This window comes from Falco peregrinus, chromosome 7, assembly GCF_023634155.1.
Source record: "Falco peregrinus isolate bFalPer1 chromosome 7, bFalPer1.pri, whole genome shotgun sequence".
NCBI lineage: Eukaryota > Metazoa > Chordata > Aves > Falconiformes > Falconidae > Falco > Falco peregrinus.
In genome coordinates this window covers 40,306,735-40,317,169 of record NC_073727.1, presented here as the reverse complement: position 1 = coordinate 40,317,169, position 10,435 = coordinate 40,306,735, and positions in this window count along the sequence as shown.

The following is a 10,435-nucleotide window of genomic DNA, read 5'->3' as shown; positions in this document are numbered from 1 at the left end:
GTTCAGAGAATATTTCTCCCTTCTTCATCCATGATCATAATCTAAGGGATGCAACAGAAATGGTTGCATCATGTGGTTATTATTATAAAGAAATTGCTTATTGGCCATGTTTCATTATAAGAACATACAAGAAAGACAAGCGTGAGAGGGTAAGAAGATTTTAGTCACTCTCTCTTATTCCTATAATTTCTTTCTTTTCTTTGTTTGAAATAAATTTACTGTAAGAGGTTTGAATTAAGTTTAATAGCAAAGCAGTCCATGCCCTCACTGCATATTTCCCAAACTGGATAAAAGACTTGAGGGTATTGCTACAAATCATTATTTTTTTCATAGTGTTCAAAAACATCACCCAAAATGAAATGATCACAATTATTTTTTGTAAATATGTTTTCTGCCAGACCATTCTTTTCCAGCAGGTGCCATTCTTTACTATTCATTGCCTTCAATTTATGTATTTTGGTTTTTTCTTCCTTACTCTTCTGCTTCCTTTACTTTTACCAGAATCTCTGCCAGTGTTTTTCTTTATATTAGTCCCCCTTCATCCTGTTTAGGGCCAAAAACCAATGCTGAACTCAGCTGATGCTCTGATAGCAAAAGTATACATGACTTTGCTAGAGTCAGCTTGCAGGATTAGGGTTTTTATAACTTTACTCTTATCTCCCCATTAGCGCTTGAACTACACCTCTTTCTTATATAGCTCCAAGTTCTTCCTCAGGAGAGATGAGCAAAGAAGTAGATGACAGTTGCCGCTTCTAGGTTTCCCAAAAGTTGGCAATCAAAGTGAGAAGTCATGAATCCACAGTACTGCTGCACTATCATTTTCTGTAGACCTAAGACAAAACTTGTCATATGATTCCTTTAAGCTCCCTTACTTCATATGCCATGGTTTTGTTTTAACAATGAAAAAGGTCCATCCTTTTTTCCATTTCAACTGAGGAGATATGACAAAAGGCAGAGTTTTCATGAACTAATTACAGTTCTTTGGAAATTACCTTTTGTGCTAGGAAAATATGCTTTTTTTTTCCCCCTCCTGATGAAAAAGCAGTTTGAATAAAAAGTACTATTTAAAGAAAGAGTACAGTTACATAACCTTTACACAAAATTCAGACAATTTTGTAGCTCCACTTTGCAAAAAAAAAGTATGCTACTTCCGCAGAATTATACATACAATAATCTATAAAAAGATTTCTATACAGAAAAAGAGGGTTTTTTTCCTTTGGAAGAGAGTATTGCCTTATGTCGCAGTGCACATTCAGCATTCAGCAAAGCCATCACGTTTTGCCCTGTATCTAACACTATACAGCAGAACCTGCGAGTGTGCACTCCTGTCTCCCTACTTTGAAAGTCAGGGAGAAATGTGTGTACACACTTAATGACAGACTTCAGCTCCTTAGGGTGCAGGTTTGCAGTCATCATGAGCTGATCTAGAGCCACACTGTCACCAAAACAGGCCCTACCACCCTTCCCCTGGGCCCTTGCCCTGCATTCCTGCAAGATCTTTTTGCCAGCATATCTGTGTGGCCCATGGACAGACAAATCAGGGATGTGGCTCAGCTGAAAGCACATGGAGTTACTGCAAGACTCATTTTCATCTAAGAAGATGGCAGGAGCACAAACATGAGCAAGGAAGATGAACACTAACAAGGAAAGCTAGCGAGGCAGTGGAGAGCTGCTTAAGTCACCAAGAAAGTAGATATAACCATGCCCTGCAGATTCAATGACCATCCAGCTTTTTACAACCCATGGTCTGTACAAGTCTGTACAAGTACACACTACAACACAGCATCTCAAAAGGTTCAGATCTTGAAGAAAATGTAGAAGTCCTTGTCTGCGCAAGGTGGAGCAGCTCCAGAAATTTCATAAATGTGTTACTTGAATCCAGGGCTGTAGACCAGAAGGCAGTTGTCCGCACTGGAAAACCATGATCACTATTTCATTTTTTGTTGTTGATGTGGTCTAGAAGGTCTGTGTGGGAAGTCCTCCCAACTTAGCAAAGTGTTTACCAGCACTGCTGCTAGAAATCAGAAGAGGTACTTGTGAAAGGTGACCAAACTTGGTGACGTTTCAAGAAGGTATCCTGGTACATATGTACCAGAGGGGTTATGTAAGTTGCAGTGGATGTGTTTAATTATTTCACAAGGAAGATTTATGCAAGAGAACATTTACTACAAACAATCTCTGTAATGTCTTTTCCACTTTGGCACTGTACTGAAAACAGAGATGAACCAGTACTCAGATAGGATAAGAACAGGGCTGAGGATTTTTCAGCAGCTAAGAACTGCATGCAAAGGTGTTGTCTGCTCTTCAGTGTTTGACCAGCGTGTGAGAGCACCCCACAAGTAATTCAAAACCAATCAGGAGTAGCTCAAGCTTTCAGATTCCCTCAGAAAACTCCACTAGCATGGGAAACAGAATCAAGATGAGGACAGTGCTCTAAAGGCATGAGTTATGTCATTCATTTTACTTGCTATCTCCTAGGACTCCTGCGTGAGCACTTCTTATTCAAACTATATGTGATATACATTAAAAATGTCCCAGTTGTTTGGATGTAGGTACCAGATTTGCGTCTGTATTAGAAATATTCTCCCTCTCTCTCTCTCTTCCCCCAGCAAAGTGTGATAGAGTCATTATTTCTTATTTCAATAGTCAACAACAGAGTAACTTTTTATATAAGAAAAACCAAACATCATGTGAATCATGCACAAAATCTCATCTTTTTCCAGGAAAGGTAGAAACATGAAAATAATTGTAACAAAATATGGCATACTACTTTTAGTGCCTTCCTGCCAGCCAGAAAAAAAAAGAGACAACAATAAAAAAAAGTTGCAAAGAAACTTCATGGTTTATCCACTATACCACTGAGCCTTTTGACCACCACTGTAAATCTCTTCAAATTCTTGCTCCTGTTTTGATGGAAAACATTCAGTTCTATAATAACAGTACTTAGATAACCTGTACTTGACCTGTCTTTGGATAGTGATGATTTTCCATACAAGATGTTTTACTGTGATAACACAGTGATTCAGATACTCTATCTTAAGGCAGCTGGTGTACAAGTGCTTAGCTCTGGGAATTTTTTTCCTCCACTGCTATTTGAATGTAAGCTGTGCGTTGAAGCCCTTTCATGCCAGGCGCATTTTCAAAGTATTCTCCCAGTTAGTGCATTTCCATTAGAATTCCTCTGTTTTTGATTTCAAGAACACAGCACTGCACCCATGGGAACCGAGCTTTTCAGGTGTTAAAGAGGATTTGTTATAAAGAAAGTGATTATAATAGGATTTAATGTAATTGAAAGTCAAGGTACAGTAGCCACACACTGTATCAGAGACAGCATTAAACTGGTATTGTGAGTGAAGGAGTATTGCTAAGTAAAACCTGGGGCCACAGTGAATAAACCGGGGTAGAAGACCTCCTGCTGTTGTGCACCTTTTGTTACCCAGTGCTGTCCTGACTGCTTTGCTCCCCAGAGAGGCAGGACAAGCAGCAGAGCTGAACTCCCAGAGGCTTGTAACAGCATGAAAAAAGTCTTCATAAATAACAGAAGCAGCTCCCATGGACTCAGCCCATCCACGTGAGTGCCTGTTTTGCAGGTTGTCGCTAGCTCTGGCAGAGGTGCTTCCAGCCACAACCTCATCTAACTCACACAGAGGGCCTGATATTGCTGTGCAAGGCAATGCTTTTGTGCACTGTTGCACAGGACCAATGTGAAACTAATCTGACTCTTCCTCAAATTCTCTGAATCCCTCTGTATCATCTGCCCTGCCAGAAATCAAAGAAGTTGTAAAAACTCCCTGGAAGAACCTTGTTCCCCTTAATTGCTTTCTTTGCATCCTTGAAATCCATTGGATGGACAGGCTTCCGGTGTCTCACATACTTAAAGAAACACTTATTATCAAGTAATTGCTATTCTTCAGAAGTTCCATCTTCTTTTTCCTTATCATAGCTTGCACTCTTTTCTGCTGGCTTTGTTCCTGCTGTCTCTCTATTTTCCAGGGGACCTTGCTTACCTTTAACAGCATCTTCAGCTTCACCATTTAATCAAAATTCGTTTTCTCTTTCCTCCTCTTTTCTTTCAGCTGCTTCTGAGAGTGTTACAATGTCCTCAGATAACTTCTTTCTTGACTGTATGTGGGTAGTAGAAGTCACTTTTATTATCTTTTATCACACTTTGTTCCCTCTTTGATATTCTTCAACATTATGCATTCAGTAACTTCTCCAGATCAGAGGTCAGGAATTTAGCCCCTCTAGTATCTGGGTACTTTTATGTCCATAGCCGAGTTGGTCAAAATGTTTTTCATTTAAAAGACAAAATGCTTCTTTCAATAAAAATGTACTTTTAAGGAAAAAAAAAATATGTTTTTACAATGTTTTCTACTGCAAAGGGGACTGTTCCAGCAAGAAATCGATTCAGATCAGACCAACCCAAACTAGACTGAGGCTCTAACCAAGCTATTGCTTCAGTTTTCACTTTTCACAGAAAATCTCTAACAAAAAGTCCAACGACTTTATTTCAAATTTCCTAGGGATATAGTTGGCATTTGGAGGTCATAATGAATGTAGGTGACTGCACAGATACATCTGCTTTTAAACAAACTGTGATAGCTCTGTATTTGGGGTCCTCACAAATCTGAGTCTTCACACTGAACAAAGGTGTTCAGAATAACGAAGCATTGTCATGGACTACAGTCAGCGTAAGGTTCTCACAAGCTGTTCCTTCCTGAACAATGTAGAATATATGCCTGATCTTGAGTCAACCACAAATCAACTTGGTATTTGCTGCATGCATGCATATATGCATCAGCATGCCAATCATCACCATACCCTACCCCATTGCTTGTTGCCATCCCTGAAACACAGGCCCTTTGTGGTGTTGCATGGCAGCAATTACAATGGCATAGGCAGCAATAAGACACCTCCACTTTTAAGCAACATCTTCCTATATGGTTTGCTTTCTGTGCCTCCTCCCATCTACAGCTCATAAATTGGATGAGGGTAAAAAGAGGAAGATCTGCTGCAAGCAGACATCTGCCAAGGAAGGTAGGCTCTTGTTTCAGAAAGGAAACAAACGGTGTACCCTCACCCAAGGAGGTGGTTGGGGGGTGTTGCGTCAGAGGCGGGAAGCGTGGCTGTGATTTTCAAGGCTTCCTTGCTGCTTGTCCTGCAATCCTGCTTTAATGTTCTCCTAGATGGGGCATGAAACTGAAGATCTCAGTTTCACCATTCCCATCCTTCTTCTCTTATTCTGAGTACAGCCTGGGCAGCATCTGAAACTCCATTTGAACCATCGCTTTCATTGCATTCCCCAAATGTGCAGTGGCCGTGCACTCCTAGCATTCCTCAGAGGTAGAAGAGAGAAAGCTGTTTACACTATTATTTCCTTTAATTATTTCTGCCACTTCACCTCTCATTTTGAGTCAGGATTTGTTTTCTTTCTCTCCAAGGAAGAGAAAAGAAAAACAATGGAGGAAGTTCATTATGAAGTAAAGTGAAATGTCACCAATAATTAGTTAAAAACACCAACCCGAGGAACCAGTTTAGGAACACACATATAGACACACACACAAAAAACAATTAGTATTTCAAGCTTAAAATTCAGGACCTTTGATGAAAATGTGCAGTGGTGAGAGGATCAATTTCTGATGATGTTCTTGAAGGGCAGAAAGAGAGATAATAACTTTGATGCTCTTTGTTTAAATGACTATTGTTTGTAGTTAGCTGCTATTTAATCTCCACTACAGAGAGGAACCACTACACAGCTAAACTCTCTTCTAATGAGATCATTATTTTCTTACCACTCTTCAGAATGAATGTAATTTTACATAGCAAAACTACAGAGGCAGCGTTTTAGAACACTGCTACCTTTTATCTAACCAACATAAGAGGCACTTGAGAAAAGGACAAGGAGGGTCAAGAAGAAAATGTATGCAGCATAGTTTCTTTGCCTGGCAGGCAGGGAAAGGACAAAGGAAGAGGTCTATGATAACAAGACTGACCATCATTATTAGTGGAGAGGGGTCCAAGCAGCAAAGTTTCAGAAAAAGATCAGGTATGGCCCAGTATATTAAAGGGATTTGCCTGGATTTAGCACCAGCCTTCAGGGTTTAGTCACATTTTTAATTACTGCTAAATATTGTTTAATACTTTGACATTTGCCAATTATTACCAAGCCTGGAAAGATACCAGTGAGCTCAGCAGCATCAGAAACCTCGCTCCTTTTGCATACTGCCCCTTTAAAGAGTGAAGTCTCTCCCTTCCACACAAAGGGGACATGCATGAGATATGTGCCATTTTGCATTTCATTTTAGCTGCAAACTGAGAGGGAGCGCGCTTAGAGTGGTGAGAGCCGGTGCATTTTGCTACAGCGGTTTAAAACCCTCCTGCCTGCCCTGCCCCTGAGGCAGATGCTGCCTCCCTCTAGAGCCACAGCAACAAAAAGGAACATATGCTCATGCCACAGACACTGCAATTCACAGTCCACAGCTTAAAGGGATGATAAAGGTAGTTCTGCACTAATACAACGGATTGCTGTTCCAGGTATGGAAACCTCTGAGCAGGGAGGGAGGGTGCACACTGCTGGAGGCAGTCGTGTTTAAAATTGCTGGAAGTCTCTGCTTTGGTGCCTGCCACTCAGATCAGTCAAGCAGGATATTCATATTCATGGGGCTGACACTCTACCTGTGCCCCTCTGCCTTGTTAATAAATGAATGGAGGTTTCCGAACAGGCATTTGCAGAGCAAGGAGCTGCCTAGAGCCAGCTAATCAGAAAAAGTAGTCCCAGGGAGCAGGTAGAAATTATACTGCCAGCCTTGAGCATCCAGAATCATGAAACTGGCCCAAGGAATCATGAGAGCTACTTAAAAATCATGTGATTTTAATAAACAATTCACACGGGATTCCTTTTATTTGCTTTCAGATTTTATAGATTCCCAGGATCGTGTTTATAAACTTTTAGCCAGAATATAAGGCCCTGAAGGCTCCCATTAAAAAAGTAAGGGAAAGAGAAAGATCTGCATCCCCTCCTGCGATCCCAGGAACGAGCCATATGACAACAAAAAATGTGTATCAGAAATCGTACCACTTGTCAGATTTTTAAAGACACCAGAGCAGGCAATCCTTTAACCTCTTTCTTCCCCTCTCCCCGCAGCACGGAAATTTTTGCATTTGCTCCTTCTGTTGTTACATTTGTTCCCCCGACGTTCCTCTAAATCTGAAATAAGTCATCTCTTTCGCCCTTTGTTTATGGGAAAGCGTGTTTGAGAAGCAAAAGAATCAATGCTCCGCTCATCAAATGGAGGAGTGCTTGGCATTCATAACATGAAGGGATGAAAATAAATGCCTCTGGCTGCTGTTTTCGTCCTGCCGTACCACGCTCGGCTCTACCAGGCCTGCATCTGAGTGGCGGTGTGGGGAAAGGGGGCCTCTTCTTAAGTTTTCAGTGTAACGGTCAGAGCATTCAGGCATGTGCAGACATGCCAGTCCTGGTGTGCGCTTTTTGTTTTTGTTTGTTGTTTGTTTTAACAGCTGCTAATAATTATATTATCCTGCTACAGAGGTTGTTCTGGGAAATGGAGATCTTTGAAAGCACCGAAGTGATAGGAAGAAGGTGCCGCTTCCCTCCCCCCCCTTCTCTTCCCCATGTTAGTTTTCTGATACAAACAGCATTCCTGCCTCATTCCCCTCTGAAGTTAAAAGACTTAAATTCTTTACAAGGAAGGTCATCCTTTTGTAGCCAAAACCCTGTTTGCTTTTGTCTTTCCACTCACTTTCAAATAATAAAAAAAAAAAGCCAACCCTGAGAGTGTGCACCAGCCCACTTCACCGACTCAGAAATTAAGCATAACAAACTCGGGGGGGTGGGGGTGGGGGGTGGGTAGAGAAAGAAGCTGTGTTTCAGTTATTAATGTGTGTGTGTGCGTGTGTGTGTGTTCAGTGCTGCACACTTGCCAGCAGCTCTGCCGCAAACGCTGCGCAGATTGTTCTCAACGTGACCCGATGGCGAGCGAGCACCGGGCACACGGGCTGCAGTCACACGGTGTTCAGGACCTCGGTGTGCTCACTCAAAGGAACACTGTCAACTACCTTTAATAGTGTTAAATATAATTTATCGATTCTCCATTGTTTGTAATAATAACCTCCCTGAAGCTTGAGAATAATGTTTTCTTTTCCCCTGCAGATTTTGTCCTGTCAAACATTTTTTTTTCTCATGGTGTTGCTAATAGACCTTGAAATTAACATTGCATTTATATTTAGGATCTATACCGTGATTGTTTGTGCTGGTGCGCCACTCTCATCCATCAGCAAAGCAAAATAGGAGAAACAAGATGCATCTGAGCCCCTTACCATCCTGGGAAAAAATGGGTCAAATTCTGCCCTTAGATGTAGGCACGGAGCTCTCATTAGGGTCAGGGGGAGGCTGACTGCGTATGTGTCACCGAGGCAGAGTTTGTCTCAGTGCTTGTTAGCCGCTTGCAGCTGTAAAGCTAGAGGGGGCATAAAATGTTGGGGAGTGTTTTAATACGTCCTGTATAAACATTGGCTGTTGGGGATTTTTTTATTACTCTGTGAGGTCAGGTACATTTAAAATAAAGTAAGGTATCCATAATTCCCTATGAAATTAGAATAAGCTTTAAAGTGAATTAAATTGGGGTCTGAACCAAATGACAGTATCCCTTTGAACAGTCGGTTAAGAGAAATTACCAAGCTCTAAGTAAAATTGGAAGACTGGGCTTGTCAGACTGACTTGTATTTAACAAAATGGCAGTTATTCCACTTTACATTAGCAATTAGCAATAAAAGAATTTATAATTTACTTTGAACTTTTTTCCCCACTTCAACATAAAACTTCAATAAAAGAGTTATGCTGCTATTAAAAGCACATTGTGTTGAGAATCCCTATAAAACACAGTATGTTTCAGGGTCATGTTAGCAAGCGAGAATCAAGAAATATTTAAAAGGCCCTTTGTTACCTGCTAGTATCTCTTTCTTTCCCATGGAAAATGAGAAATTAGCTGGAATGTAAACAGGGGGAAGCAAGAAAATAAGAAATGCACGAGGAGCATATTTGGGATAGCCAAATCATATGGCTTTGCCTTGCAAGGCCTCTGACTTCTGGGGAGGGGGTTTCCACATCTTGTAGGGAGTTGATGATGCATGGAGGGCTGATGCTGCAAAACAGCCAGCGTGGGGGGAAGGGAGCAGGGAGAGGGTGAGGGAGTAGTATATACAGCTTTTCACCTTTCGGTCTCTATTCAATTTACTTTCTGAGAGTGTTATGAAAGCACTCGGCGCAACACAACCTGATGAAATAATCACATTTGCAAAATCTGTGTGTATCTAGAAATTGCCAGAACTTCATCTATATGTAGGCTTCCCATATAGGAAATAAAAGATGTGTGATTTATGGCATTTTATTGCACTTCTTGGCCATTGCTAACATTTTCTTCATTGAGAAATGGCAGAAGCTGCAATTTGGATTTTTATTGTGCAGTTTGCCAGCCTTCTCCCCATCCCCCTTTCTTCTTTCTTTTTCCTTTCCTGGGTGAACTTGCTTTGGGTTTAGGAGATGAAAGTTTATGGAGGCAGATGAGTGTCAAGGGGACTGAATCCAAACACAGAGCCAATGAGCATGTTGCCAGATTTTATCTACCCTCACTGAAAATACAGTATCCAGAAAAAGAAGAGTGATTATAAAGGAGAGTGACTTAGCCTCTAACTTACACAAAAATTCTTGGACGGGTTTCTGGTTTTCTTTTTTAAACAAACAAAACAATGTTTCCTGGTTGGCAGTTCCCAAAGTCTTTCCTTTTTTTCCCATTTTTTGGCACATTGCTGAAAGGTCATGCTGATGTATTTCCAAAACATGCTCATTGAGTGCAGCTTTGTAAAAAATAAGAGCCCTTTTCTTTAAGGCCTGATCCTGCTCTTGTTTAAGACAGAGACAAAATTTCAACTGTTTGCAGGGATACAGGAGCAGAGTCTAATCACAGAGTCAAACTCATTGTAGGATTAAATGCAGGCTGGGTAGCTCCAGCTACTCCTAAAGCTGCTGACACCAGTATACCATCCTGTTTACCATTGCTTGTGTCTGCCAGACTGTAATGGTTCAGGCCAACAATGCTTGCGCTACTTTTCAGCCTCAAGGTTTCTGACAATGAGGCAAGGGATAAATCAGCTGTTTCTCATGTTAAAATAGTCTTGTGACGATTCCTTTGAAAGCCCTTGTGCCTATGCACTTGGGGGAAGGAACTGAAAAAACAGTGTGCTTTATTTCTGGCATGAACCGTATTCCACCAAAATATTGCCAGACGAAAATCCTTTCCAAGGTTGCACTTTCCATATGCTCAATGGGCTGCAATTTTAAACTATTGAGTTTGGTTAGGCATCATGCATCAAAATGGACACAGTCACAGCTGCTGAAAGTGGAGGTGCTCAAGCA